Source organism: Rhipicephalus microplus, chromosome 5 (genome assembly GCF_043290135.1).
Source record: "Rhipicephalus microplus isolate Deutch F79 chromosome 5, USDA_Rmic, whole genome shotgun sequence".
In the NCBI taxonomy this organism is placed as follows: Eukaryota; Metazoa; Arthropoda; class Arachnida; order Ixodida; family Ixodidae; genus Rhipicephalus; species Rhipicephalus microplus.
Genome location: NC_134704.1, coordinates 44,595,348 through 44,610,810, shown reverse-complemented (window position 1 = coordinate 44,610,810; position 15,463 = coordinate 44,595,348). Strand labels below are relative to the sequence as shown.

The window sequence follows — 15,463 nt, the reverse complement described above, 5'->3', positions numbered from 1 at the left end:
ACACGGACGGCCTGACGGACGCTTCACCCCACTCATCATCATTCACTCCGTGGATATGCTGTCACTCCATTTTTGTTGAGATGCAATGCAATGAAACTGATCACCACGACTATAACGACTACGACGACACGGGACACATGACCCACAGCGTGAGGGGCTTCGCTTCTAAATAGTGCTGGCGTCACCCCTAGGAACTCGTAAGGAACTGTATTAGATGCTCATTGGTTTCCCTAGCTCCAAACCATGCTGAGCCTGATTGCCTCTTCATGTCGTCCACCGACTTAAACTTCCTCCAAGACGCTATTCTTCAATTTCGAGCCAGCTCTCCCAAACCGCCAAAGGTTTCGCCATCATCAGTTTCACACTTTTATTGTCGGTACTTCACCTTTTATAAGGGGTTGACGCAACTGAGACGACGTTATGAAGTGTAAGTAATCTCTTCTGTGCCATTCGTGATCGCAAACTTCATTTCAAAACATTTACCATTGTATTCTCACTAGTTCTTATTTTTTATCTTTCTTTATTCGCTCTATGATAGTTGTGATTGCGAAGGCACGTTGCACCACACCACTTGAAGCCAGCGCAAGGGGACAACATATTGGATTTTCGCAATCAGCTGCTCTCTGCACTGTCACAACTTTCCCTCGATCGCACATTCGAATGTTGGCGGAGTGACGTCAGCGGTGGCTTAACCACAACGATATGTAGACTTGCAAGTTGTCAGGACTGTGTGTGCGAATGCCTCATGCAATCGCCATCGATCATCACCCCACGATTTGAGGCATGGCGCTGTCGATATAACCCCTAGGTCCTCGCCACTTTAAACTGTCAAGGCACCGGGATCGGGCTCGTTGGTACTGACCCATAACTTTTCTAAGCGGGGAAGGCACTTACAGCCATCAGCACCTTTATTACGAACACTTCAACGCGTGGTGAGGGCTAGTTTTATTGATGCCAGCTGCGAAGTGCTGGGCGCTTTTGCCGAGATAATACCTCGGTAGGCTCGGATAGTGTGTCGGCATGTATGGTTAGCATCGTAGCAACAGAACCCAAACGTACGTGGTGTCAGCGTCAAGCAAACTGCTGCAGGACACGCGGCGGAGCGTACGTGTTAAAGGTGCTGACGGCTGTACGTAAAACGGGCGAAGTATACTCGGGACAGTAGAAGCAATAAAAAGAAGTGCCTGTCTTGTGTACGTCGCTCGTCTTATGTATGCGTGTCTTTCACGTCTACAAAAGTTATTCAACTGCCGGCTGTTTATTAGACATTTGACTTTTTTTTTGTTTTGCTGTGCTCCGTACAAGAGACTGTAAACGGTACTGTCATAGCGTTTAAACACTGCGATTTGATCACTGATCTGTTGCATAGCCGGTCCCCGTTTCTTTGGCTTGGAGTGGCCCTACACAGCATCTTAGCTTCAAACTGAAGAGAAAACACTAGTTGAACCATAATAGTGAACATATCTTTCGCAACTTCAACGTGATCTCTATTATCGAGAGAAGATGCTTGGAAGCGAGAAAACGCGCGAATAGCAACGCGGGTGGTGACGCCATTTTGAAATTTCTACACTTACTCCATGACGTCACATATTTTGACGGCATCTACTAGGCCCCACGTTGGTCGTTATCAGTGACAATGAAGTTCGTTATCGTCTGAAGGGGCCAGAGACTCAACATACCAACTTTTAGAAAATTACGTTGTGAATAGATCGGTGAAATAGGAAAAAATACGCTCTGAAATCGCTGACGTCACGCACAATGATTCTGATGGGAAATTTCAACATGAAACTTCCGAGCTTGGTTTTCTTCGTCCATGCATCCGTGCTTCCGTCCATCTGTCTGTGCGTCCGTTCTTCTGTCCATCCGTCTGTCTGTCTGTCTGTCCGTTCGTACTTTTGTTCATCCACGCGTCCAGCCGTCCGTGCTTCCCTCCGTGAATCCGTCCATGCATCCGTCCGTCTGTCCGCCCATCCGTGCGTCCATCCGTGTGTCCCTCTGTCCATGCATCCGTACTTCTATCCATCCGTTCGTTCTTGCTTCCATCCGTCCATTCGTGCGTCCCTCCATGAGTCCGTCAGTCCATTCATCAGTCCGTCCGTGCCTCAGTCTGTCCGTCCATCCTGACGCATGGACGGATCGACTCACGGACAGATGCACGGATGGACTGACGGTCACATGGACGGGCAGATGGACGGAAGCAAGAACGTACGGACGAACAGACGTACGGGTGCACGGATGGATGGACAGATGGACGCTTCGCCCCACTTATCTTCATTCACTCGTTGATATGCTGTGATTTTTTGTACAGTATTTCAATCTTATAGAACATTCGATTTTTTTTCAACAGCTGATTTTTAGCAAGCTCTTCTGGTATTGATGGTAAATAGCTCAGCTTGCCAACATTGCATCGCATATCGAAGGACCCGCTCTAATCACCGGCAATGTGGTCCAAATTTTAATCAGTGCGCAGCCTTTATCAGATGATGTTCTCACCTGCTTTAGGATTCGCAGAAATACTGATATTATACATAATAAAACAAAATTATCTACTCAAGATCAAGAGCACAGTAACGCGGCTCATTTTCGCACCCACAATCGCACAGCCCCATCATCGCGCAGAATTAATACAATGTGGTTCGAGGTTGTTTTTCTCAAGTTCGAAATGTGCACTGTTCGCATTATGTAATTTGCATGTGAAGACAGACTCACGTACTTTTTGAAATCAGTCACAGCGTATATATATAAGTAATCGCTGAAGCCGTTTGCTAGCTGGCTAAGTTAGTCAGATAGTTAAGTATAGCGGCAATAATTTCATGAGTAACTTAGATAGATAGATAGATAGATAGATAGATAGATAGATAGATAGATAGATAGATAGATAGATAGATAGATAGATAGATAGATAGATAGATAGATAGATAGATAGATAGATAGATAGATAGATAGATAGATAGATAGATAGATAGATAGATAGATAGATAGATAGATAGATAGATAGATAGATAGATAGATAGATAGATGAAACCACCAAGCAAGCAGCCTAGGCATTTCTTAGAACACGAACACATGACCGTTGTGCACCGCGAAACACCCCCTCCAATGTTACAAGCCCACCTATGTCAGTCGTTATTGTTAGCTTATCGGCCCGCAATATGCAAAATATGCGGTCGAAAGGAAATAGCGGCACAGCGCGGCTTCGCTTACGCTTGCTGACAGGCGCAGTTATCTGGCGCGTGTGTGCAGGATAACGCAGTCTGCGTTATCTCTTCGTTTCGAGAGAAGGGCCTAGTCTAGCAACTAGATCAGAGCGAAGCCGAGCCGTTTGTTACAACTTTTCTTTGACCTCCGCCGGCATGCATGCAGAGATAAGTTCCGACCCATTAACGCCAGCGAGTCTGCTCTCAGAGAAAGGGGCACGTGACAGAAGTTTGAAGTAATCCAGGCTGTTTGCGATATGGCCTGCAACCTTATGTATGGCCGCTATGCCGGCCTATGGTACTAAACATGCTTGTACCACCAACCTAAAGCTATGTTCACACTACGGTCGTAAGGCGTCGATTTTTCATAACAAGCGTAAGCGGAAGCACAACAAGCGTATGCGTCTAGTTCAGACTGTGAACGTAAAGGTACTAACGTTCGCAACGAACGCATAAATCGTGGGTGAGAGTGTTAAAGGCTAGGCAACTTTTACGACTGCGATACTACGACCATTACGACACAGCCAATGACCGATCAGCTTTCGGTTTTCAAAAACCGGTCACGAGACCTGACGGGACTTCCGTCCTCCCGGCTGCAGCAGCGTCGCGGAGGCGATGGCGGTAGCTGCAGGCGCGGGAAGTGCTACTTCGCCATTCCGCGGTGACGATTGGGTTGGCTTTGTTTGCTCGCAACGTGCGTAAAAAGTTGTTCCGCGCTGCCTGCCGTACTGTCTTCATTTGGTGTGGTGTGGTGTGCTGGTATGACGAGAAGGTTGTGAAAGTCGCCATCCACGGCCCTGTCGAGGAATACTTGGCGCACCCAAACTCTTCTCCGTCGCCTTCGCCGTCTTCGGGCGATTGAATACACGACTATAAGCTCATTTTGAGCGTGAATTTCTTCCAACTCGGCCAGCGCTCGCGTGTTGATGGGAGCCATATTGGACCGCTAGTGACGTCGATTCTACAGCGACGAATATGATTGGCCAATCGTAAAAATCGTAATGTACGTAGCTGTAAATGTGAACAAAGGTATCGGCATAACTGCGGTAACGCTTTTTATAGCCGTTGCGTTCGATACGCCGAACGAGCTGTTACGCACGTTACGACCGTAGTGTGAACATAGCTTAAGCCTCTAAAGACACAGCTGACAAATTAAAAGCATGTAAAGTGGTCTGTAATTGCTTTCCACTGTTATGTTCAGGAACACAGGACGGGCATGGTCTAGCAAATGAGGCTTATTAATCAAAGCCCACGCGCTTGAGACATTTGTCGACTGTGTGTGCTTCATTAATTTTCGTCACTGATTCAGATATATTCAAGGCGCAGTGGAAAACACACCAATGACTTTGTTCTGCTTTCCGCTCCTGTATACAAAGAAAAAAATTAATTAATTAATTAATTAATTAATGGAATATTCTGCGCATGAAGTTAACTTCAGCTAGTTGGTAGTAACTGAACTTAAACATTTTAAGAATCGCAAAACAACACTGACGCAAGCAAAAAAACACGTAAACAGAAGGGCGCAAAGCACCAACTGCAAGTTTACTCTTGAAAACAAGGACAATGCACATAGACTGGCCGAGCCCACTGCTGCCCATCCTGCTTACCTACAGCGTATAATGAGTGGATGGATGTGAAACTTCATTGTTAGTCCTGATGTGCACGACTCAATGCGTAGCCAAAACCTTCTTTAGAGAGGGGAAGAGGGGGGGGGGGATTCCAACCATACCTTATTATGTTCATGCGTGAATTTATGTTTGTGCGTGCATAATATATACACACTTTTAACTAAAAACATCTGAGGGAAGGGATGTGAGAGCCTTTATTCTCCCCCCGCCCCCTCTTGCTACCCCAAGGCTGTTTATGTCTCTTCCTTCTACGATTGTTGCTTTGCGAATAATCAGACGTGAAGTTGTATGTATACAGAGAGCGCATCGCCTTTACCCTCCTCGCGATTGAGATCCCAAGTCCTGTCCTCTCAAGCTATTTTAATCGGCGTGCAGAGACGACGCGTCTCGCCTTTCTTCGTCCCATTAGGCTTCGTGTGGTGTCCTTGAGGGGCGTGTATACAGTCACTGATGAGAGGAAGTCGAGAGAGCGCAGATCCGCGGCCGCCGGCGCAGCGTTGCGAAGCTCCGATTCCGAGAACACGAGCTCGCCGGCACTGTGCAAGGCGACGCTGGAAAAGTACCGTCACAGCGTGCAGCGCCGTTGCCGCAGCTGCTCTAGTGTAGTGGTGGATCCGTCCTGCGAAAAAAAAAAAACCGTGCAGTCCAATTCTGGGCCGACGGGCGATGTTCATGCACACTACACGTCGCGTCGACGTTCAAATAGCACAGAAAGAAGAAAAAGAAAGCGAACGTTAACCTCTCTAATTTAGAAGTCATGATGGTGTGTCTGTTATATTGTGTAGTACGCAACGGCTTGTGGAACATGAACGAGATTAAAGCAAAATGGCAGCTAGTAAGTGCGTAAGGAACAAAAAAAAAATGGCGATGAGACGATTTTCTTTACATGCCCAAATAAAGACGCGGCACAGCCGAAAATTTCCCGTTTCAGCATCGTGAAGGAATGTCGAAACACCGCGTTGTGAAATGCGCTATAAACAGTTTGTTCATGGTATTGAAATGGGAGCGCAGCTTAATATATCAACAACTTCGGAAAGTTATCGTTAGTCAAAGCTTTACTTGGGTATTAGCTGTCTGTTTCCCTCTTCATCCGTATTTTTCTTGTTTTTTTTTCGTAGTTTATAATCTCACACCCTCTTGTTTGGAAAGTGGAGAGTGTTATGCTCATTCGGATTGCTCCTGATCCCGATGCCATCGAATACACATCGTGTTGGTTCTGAGCAATCTTTCCAATCAGCATGAAGTGGCTTAGGAGGTCCGTTATTGTGTACGTATAACGGGCACAACAACAAGAACAAACCTTATTCCAAAGACTACAAGAAAAAAAAAACAAATGAGTTTCTCCACGTAGGAGCTTTGAAGACATTTTTCCCGGAAAGATTACGAAAATGGGGAGGAGGGTTCCAAGAGTATTTTCTTTACTGCGAGACCCAGACCTGTTAAAAAAAATCACAGCATATCCACGGACTGAATGATGATGAGTGGAGCGAAGCGTCACTAAGTCCGTCCGCGCTTCCGTCCGTCCGTGCATCTGTCCGTGGGACCATGCGTTGTGCATCTATCCGTCCGTCTATGCGCCCGTGCGTCCATGCGTCTACGCGTCCGCCCGTCCATCCATGCATCTGTTTGTCTATCTGTCCATCCGTTCGCTCGTCCATACATCCGTCTGTCTGTCTGTCTGTCTGTCTGTCTGTCTGTCTGTCTGTCTGTCTGTCTGTCTGTCTGTCTGTCTGTCTGTCTGTCTGTCTGCGTGTCCGTCCATCCATCTAGTGAACACTCCAAGTACCACCATCTCGCATCTTTTCAACATATCTTCATCATATAGAAGTACCGCCTTTCAGCGGACATTCTATGGACTAAACAAGAGATGGATACCTACTGCTGCTACTACTACTACTACTACTACTACTACTACTACTACTACTACTACTACTACTACTACTGCTGCTGCTGCTGCTGCTGCTGCTGCTGCTACTATTACTGTTACATATATCGCGGACGCACGACCCTCGGCATAGTAGTAGTAGTAGTACTACTTTTATTTACAGTAAGCCGGATACAGAGCTCACTGCAGGCGCAAAGGGCTAAAGGCGAACAGCCTGACAAAAGCATAAGGGGCTTCGCCCTTAAATCTGGCGACATACATCTACTATAAACTTGCGAAACGCTCAGGCGCAACAATTGCTGGCAATGTGTACCCCGTTAAGTACCTAACAGAAAATCACCCCCGCTACTACCACTGCCATCAACGCCATATACTCTAACTAAACTTTGAAGTTTGGCAGTTGGTCCATTGCGGAAAACATTGAAGAGTAGCCATATAAGAAGGAGAGCATAGAAAGCTCAAGAACACAGAAGGGATGCAAAATGCAGGCGAACATGTAAATGCGTCCGTCTTGTGTTCTTGTGCCTTCAGCGTCTCCACAGTCAGTGTATTTACATTCACCCGACGACCCACAGTGTCACATGACACGCCTCAAGTCTGCTGCGTCCACTACCATGGAACGAAGCAGTGTAGATTAAGCCATCAGGTATCTTCCCTGTAGGTTGTCTTCTTTTTTATATATATCGTTTAATTCCTTAATCCTCTTTTAACGTAGGATAGCAAACCGGACGTGTGTCTGGTTGATTTTATTGCCTTTCCTTCCTTTTTTTATCCTCCTCCTCCTCTCCAAGAATGCGTTGTTCAATATATACAATAAGACAGTGTGAATATTATCCCGTACATAAGAGCACCTGTTCCTTGTATGAGAAAAAAAAAGTTTATGGCCAAAACTTTGTCCTCATTACGCATAAGCGCCCATCGTTCAAGAACGACGGCCGTCTTTAGAGCCCCCACGCAGACGACCACCACCCAAAAGCTTCTAACGCCTATATGCTGCCCTCTGAAAATAATTATGTTATACCGCGTAGCCTAAACCATACACAGAATGGCAGGCGAGAATGCCCCATCGATCATCATGCTGCAGACCACCTCGAAGCACTCGACACATGACCACACCGCAAAGTGCGCGCATACATAATTGATAACTAGAGAGAACAGAAGCTGCTCAGAAGAATCGCGTAGGCGTAAAAGATTACTGCATTGCTTTGGCATCTGCACCCTAACTTTCACGTCTGAATAGATTAAGTAGATTACTGAAGGCCCGCCTACGCTGAATTTATTAAAAGGTCAGACTTAATTGAACATGTCCATCCCTCTGTGAGCTGCGACCCAGCCTTGCATGGCGTTGCGATCGTCGAATGAGCACCCGTGGATGTCATCTTCCTCAAAAGTTCGTCACAGCGGTGGGCTCAATTTCATGATGTAAAATGCAGCGCAAGAAGACAAACGACATACAAAAGAGGGAGGACACAAGGTCAAGCGCTGAACACTTTCAGCGCCTGTTCTGTGTCCTCCCTCTTCTGTGTGTTGTCTTTTTGTGCTGAATTTTACAGCATCAAGATAAACCAGGTTACCCAGTTTTGTTTGGTGCTGCACGCTCAACTTATGTGGTCAGTATTGGCGAGTTTGCTAATATCTATTTTCTACCTCACCTTCATTTGATATTTTTATGCGACCATTAAGTATGGCGGTTATGTATGTATGTATGTATGTATGTATGTATGTATGTATGTGTGTGTGTGTGTGTGTGTGTGTGTGTGTGTGTGTGTGTGTGTGTGTGTGTGTGTGTGTGTGTGTGTGTGTGTGTGTGTGTGTGTGTGTGTGTGTGTGTGTGTGTCACTACATTGGTACGACAGCCACGACCACCCGAATATTTTGCAGTATTACCCGTGTTTAGAAAAGGCCGCATCTACTTGCTTTCGGAATTTTAGACGTATTCTAGGCTACGCAGCGCGAAAAAATAACACCGGTTCGTCGACTTACGAAAGAATGAGAATGGATTGTCTGTGACTATAAGTAGCTATGACACCTTTAGGAGGATGTTACGAGACTACTTATTTCAATTTTTTGCTAATTCCGTGCGATACCCAGCCGCCCAATGCTCATTCACACGAGTTGTGGCAAAATTAAACTTTACTGCTCAACGTGCCTCCGAAACCCGAAACTTGCGGAGGGAATATGGCAGTATTATCTATCCTAAGGCTTTCGAAACCGATGTTGTAGGTTCTGTGAGGCATACCTAGGTAGTGAATACGTCGTAATATTTTTTTACTCATTTTCTTACTTCAGGGCTTTTCTCTTCCCTCGCTCTTTTTTCAAGTTCGTCACAGCCGTTCTTTTCCATGGGCCGCAGGCTTTTCCAGATGCTCACTGTCGAGTAACCAAAAGTAAAAGCTTTCCGGAAAGAGTTGTTCGAATCACCCGTTATTGCTGTCCCGCTCTATGCTTAGGGTAAAATTTTCTGTGAACGTTACAGAACTTGCCTGCCCTGCTATTTTCCTCATCTTTGTTTTAAATGCGAAGTATTTCTTAGCGAGCTTCGGCGACTTTGAGCGCATCTATCTATCTATCTATCTATCTATCTATCTATCTATCTATCTATCTATCTATCTATCTATCTATCTATCTATCTATCTATCTATCTATCTATCTATCTAGCCGCCTACGACTTTTTGCTCTCCTGGCCGTTTCGTTGATGGTATCAATACCAAATTTGGTATTGATGAATTGACTTAATTGACTAGTCATAACATGACTATCATGACATGTATGCCATGGATGTCATGATTTATATTTAAAGGTCTTGCTGCTCTTGCGGTGGTTTCGTTCACATGACGTGTTCCATAATTGGCATGGTATGACATGACTGCATGGCGAACACAAGTGACAGACCCTAACGTAGCAATCATGACATGCATGTCATGTAATTCAAGATTCATGACTACACGCTACGCTCATGGTACACTCTAAGCCGTTTAGCTAGCTTCACATATACCAAATTTGGTGTTACGGGACATGAATCGATGAGAAAGGTATGTGACTGGTGCAAACATGATAATCATGAGATGTGTGTCATGTAACAATATGGCTATATGCCACACTGATGATTCGCTCGCGGCCATTTCACTAGCTTCACATACACCAAATTTAGTATTAGGGTACGTGAATGGATAAAGAAGGTGATTGATTGATTTGTGGGGTTTAACGTCCCAAAACCACCATATGATTATGAGAGACGCCGTAGTGGAGGGCTCCGCAAATTTCGACCACCTGGGGTTCTTTAACGTGCACCCAAATCTGAGTACACGGGCCTACAACATTTCCGCCTCCATCGGAAATGCAGCCACCACAGTGGATAAAGAAGGTGTATGACTAGTTTAAATATGGTAATCTTGAGACGCGTGTCATGTAACAACATGACTACATGCCACATTCATGATGCGCTCACGGTCGTTTCGCTAGCTTCACATACACCAGATTAGGTATTACGGGACATGAATGGATGACGAAGGTATGTGACTGTTGCAAACATGGCAATCATGAGATGCGTGTCATGTAACAACTTGACTACCTGCCACACTCATGATGCGCTCGGGGCCATTTCGCTAGCTTCACATGTACCAAATTCGGTATTACGTGACGCGAACGGATGACGTACGTAAATGACACGTCCAAATATGATTATCACGACATGCGTGTCACGTAATAATAAGACTACATGCCACACTCATTACGCGCTCGCGGACGTTACGCTAGCTTCACATATGCCAGATTTGGTATTACGTCACGTGAATGAACGGAGAAGGTATGTCAATCATGAGATGCGTGCCATGTAAGAGCATGACTGCGTGCCACACTCAAGGCGCCAAAACACTTCGACGTCTCGTTCGTGTTGTCACGTCACGCTGGCGATGCGCCGATCTGCCTGGCATATACTCGCAGGCGCGCGCCGCGGTGCGTTGCTTTGACACATGCACGTTTGTGCGCGCCCGGCGACCTTCTGTCACGAAGGTAAGCAGACGCTGTCCTGTCTAGGTGACGTCTTCGGCGCGAAATGCAGCATGTCGCATTTCGAGCCAGTTGCCACCGGGCCTCGGCCTAGTGTCAGACAATAGAGCACTCGCGTTTTGCATAGCGTATAGCGTCGCTGCGCCCAGCGTGAACGCGCGTCAACATTACGTGTGCTCGCCGCCATCTCGCTAGCTTCACATATACCAAGTTTGGTATTACGGGACGTGAATTGACGACGAAGGTATGCGGCACGTCGAAACATGATAATCATGATATTCGTGTCATGTGAAACATTACTGCACGCTACGTTCACAGCGTGCTCGCAGCCGTTTCGCTAGCTGCACATATACCAAATTCGTTATGAGGTGACGTGAATAGATGACGACGGTAAATGACATGTCCAAACGGGATAATCATGACACGAAAGTCACGTACGGCGTCATTTACATTACGCCTCGTATTGCTGTGTTGATTTTAAAGGGACATGTCAAGCTTCCTCATTCGTGCTTCGCATATCAGCGATTCCCACTGTCCATGGGACCTGCCAACTTTCGTTATTTCTTTTTTCTTTATTTCTTTCTTTCTTTCTTTCTTTCTTTCTTTCTTTCTTTCTTTACCAGGACGTTCAGGACACTTTTACAATGTTTCATGTTCTTATACGCCCCCTTCAAGATAGATATGGTGAATCAACGTTTCAGTGACAGTTATTTCGAATAACTTTGCTTGCCCAGCGTTCTAACCCCCGTATTCACAAATGCTCCTCGACTTGACTTTAACCCTTCACTTGACAGAGTTGAGCACTGCGCCGCTGCTCGGCTGAAAACGGCACTGCGCTACTCAAGAATAGCAGCAAATTATCACTGATATGCCGTGACTTGCCCTGCCTAGAGATGGCGCTCCCATCGGCTTTCCCAAGTGAAGGGGGAGCGTTGAGTGAAGGGGCGTTCTAGAATACGGGGGTAAGAAATGAACATGTGAAGGTGAGAAGCTTCCCTTCACAGAAGTGTGGAATACATCACGATGCCGCAAAGTGGGCGTGGCGTACCTGTAACTAAGTTGACACAAAGCGACGCGAACTGCAGCACAAGTGTGACCACAAACATGCAAATACCTTTTTTCTCATTCCCAACATTATTACACTAAAGCCTGCCGTCACTATTGAGCATTGACCGTTTATAACTATTGTAGAATGTCTATCAGACACACTACTGATTTGATGTACAATTTTCCCGCACAACTGGCATTCGTCTAACGTTTATATATATATATATATATATATATATATATATATATATATATATATATATATATATATATATATATATATATATATATATATATATATATATATATATATATATATATATATATATATATATATATATATATATATAAGCAGTTTCATACACTGGCATGGCTCACTAGTAGATCACCTGCTTGCCGCTAAGAAGGCTTGTTCGATTCCCACCGGGACTACAAATATTTATTTATTTATTTGTGTATTTGTTTATTTGTTTACTTGCTCAAACCATCTATTGAGTTTTCGCTCACGCACGTAAAACGCAGATTTTTCGCTCACAACCAACGACGCCAACACCGATATGTCCGCGGATTGAATGACGCGTTAAAAGGTGCTGATCAATCTGATTTGCGAGTGGACACATTTTTGCTGAGGAACCCGAGCAGCGGGAAAACAGCAGCTATGACCAAATAGCTATCGCAACCCGGCCTTCGATTTCAGTAAAACAATGGTACATCTGCCGTTGATCGCTCTCATTGCAGAGAATGACTTTACAGACGTTTCTGCTATCCGTGTGCTCATGCCTTGAATCTATACACTGGCCGCTGTAGTGTGCGCGCGCATTGTCTTTCAAGTTTCCTGTTGGTTATTCCCTTCCCACCTAAGTAGGTAGGGCAGGCAAGAGGTGCGTATAGCGTAGAACATCCTCAACTTTTCAAAGTATCAGGCACTGACTGAATCCTTTCAATTCTAGTTACATCAATTACTCAAATCGTGTGCCCTATAGAAGGAGACGTTAGAACGTGTTCAAAGCATATTTTCGCAACAATGTCCCTGTCGAACCCACAACCTCTTGAAACGTATTCATATTTGACTTATAGCTCTATAACTTAACGTACGGAAATAGGAGTTTTCTTTGCTGCTGCGGGCAATGTTATTGTGTACATTTTCTTTTACGACAAGCTTCTTTATTTACGTTCGCGCGTGTTATGTGGAACACGAGCGAACATTCATTCTTCGTACGACTACAGTCCCGCAAAGTTATACTTTGTACTTGCTTTTTTGAAGAACTTTGGAAGCATTCTTGACTCTCGAAGTCAGATTTACGAGACAGCTCCTTCGATCACTGCAGTCCAGTGAAGTTTTCTTGAAGTTGTTCTGATGAAAACGAATATAGCGAATCAGTGCTATAAATACCGCTTGGCGTCCTTTGAAAATTTCATAGGAGTCCTGGAATGTAAAATTATAAAGCACTACGCATTCCTACACGAAATCGCAACACTTCGCTGGACACCATTTGCTCAGCGCTGCTGCACCGTGCAGCCATCAACACCGTAATCAGTGCACCTGCATAGAGCTTTGTGTTGCACAATAGATAAGACAACACGGTTATGAGCGTATGAAAGAACATGACCGCAATGAATCACTCTATCAGCGTTCGCGAGCTTCCAGGAAGCGAAGATTGACGTACCTGCAGTTTCTTTTTGGTGAGACAAACCTCCACGCGGAGATACCTTTCGAGCTCGAAAGGTCGCTGTTTGTCAGGGACGTCAAGCGGCGAATGCCACCTGTGCCACCTGTGCGCACACCCGTGGGGACAGGCGCAAGATTCTTTTATGAACAAGTCATCTCGGAAGCGAAGCTCGTTCATTTTCAAACAAGCGCCCCCGGGTGCCCAGACGCACGAATATTTATGACAGGACTACAAATGGTCAGGCAGGCAGGCGCACATCAAGACACTTCGAAAAAATGCGTGTGTTCAGGGTTTCTTCCAGTGCTACGCACTGAAACAAGGCAAGACCGGAACGACTACGACAATACAATAGACTGTGCACAATATCTGTTTTTGTGACACTGCTACTTCTTTACGAGTGCACGTCGCTGGAAATAAACTACGAACAGCCACCAACTGGCTTATATCATTGCTGTTTCGAGCTCTCCGGGTGATAATATTATCTATGTTCGACTAAATAGTCGAGCGTAGCTGAACGTGTCAGATGAACGGTGTCGTTATTTGTGTGTAAAAAAAAAGTTCAAGTCCTTACTTTAAACCTCTTACACTGCACCAGCTTTCAATCTCTCTGCTCTCAGTCACATTGAGGGTCGTTTACTTAAATAGACGGTAGAGGGCATGAGTCGGTAGTTTATAGTAATGTACAGCTGAGTACGTTAGCGAAATCACGCGCCCCCTTTTCGCACCAGCTGCTTGGGGTCATGGCCAACTGCGAACTGCGCGCCCTGCTCTATTCGAAACTATCACGCAAAAAAAAAAGCAATCTGCGTGAGTCACAGGATAGATGCGCGTGTTTTCTCTTACAAACACACCGTCTGGCGAAGCCACGTACGACGAAACGAAACGAGGCGGCCTCATTCGCTGAAATCTCATTAGGCGATTTCATGTACAACTGTGTCGAGGCAGCAAACAGTGATATTAAGTAAAAGCACATGTAACCATGTACACTGCCCAATTGGATGTTTGAACTTCTTTTATGTGCCCCGCAAAAGCTTATGTAGGCGCATACCACTGGTGTAACCGGAAGAAGGTTGAGGCTTTATGAATCTTTCTTTTTTTTCAATTTGCGTGCATATATATACACGCACACATAAAACACATGCACGAACATTCGTAATCGTGAACTCTCACTCTTTCCGCCGAAAAAAAAATTGCTGTGTAGGCCCGGACACAGCCAATACTTAGTCGCACAGACAAGAATACTGCAATAGCACGTCCACACACTTGCTGCAGACTGCACCATTGTCTCTTTTTTTTCCCTTTCATGAGTTTTTTTTTCTGTTTCGAGCCGCAACGTATACTTTTTCTGGGAAAGGAAATAACAGAAGGCCCCAACAATCTGCGCAGCTTTTGGCATTCCCTCCCCAGAGCTTTCACGCGTCAGCTTATACCGTCAATCGTACAAGACGACAAAGAGATCAGTTATTTCCGAAAATTAGTGCTGCACTGTCATAAACTTGGGATGCACGTGCTTGGTATAATAACTTCGATTTTTTGTTTTGTTATTCTTCTCTCCCGAAAGCGTATATGATTGGGCTTGCAAAGGTAAACAGTCTTGTTTACGGTTGCTCGCGCTGTTACTGGCATTAAAGCTCGAGTTCGAACCCTTTCAAAGCTGCCCTTACCGCTTCATTCACATTTGTTATGATTTTCTGTTGTCTAAGGCAGGACGGTTGGTGTCTGAGCTATGCATTCAAGGATTTGCGATCATATGTAATGACTACTCTGCTGATCGGACTCTAGTGACTTGACTTTGCTGCAAAAGTATAGCAGGCGGTCACTTCATTGACGCTTACATTTAATCGCACCCATATGCATACTTGTTGCAGAAAGCAGCCGGCGATCGAACACATACTTAAACGTCTTGAATTTACATGATGGTGCAAATACAACGTCAACTTGAAGGTACCGCTCACTACAGTGACTGATCATTCCGGGGAGAAGGGGGGGGGGGGAAGGACTCTGTTAGTTCATGCGTTGTTTCATATT

The 15,463-nt window shown here is 45.3% G+C and overlaps 1 long non-coding RNA gene across 1 annotated transcript; it reads right to left on the bottom strand.

Annotated features, from left to right (window-relative positions):
- Positions 1–4,720: 4,720 nt before the first annotated feature.
- On the bottom strand, positions 4,721–13,580 carry LOC142817247 (uncharacterized). Its single transcript, XR_012895131.1, has 2 exons — positions 13,433–13,580; positions 4,721–5,444 (listed from the first exon to the last, which is right to left on the bottom strand). It is a non-coding gene; the product is annotated as an uncharacterized LOC142817247 (long non-coding RNA).
- Between the last annotated feature and the right edge of the window lie 1,883 nt (positions 13,581–15,463).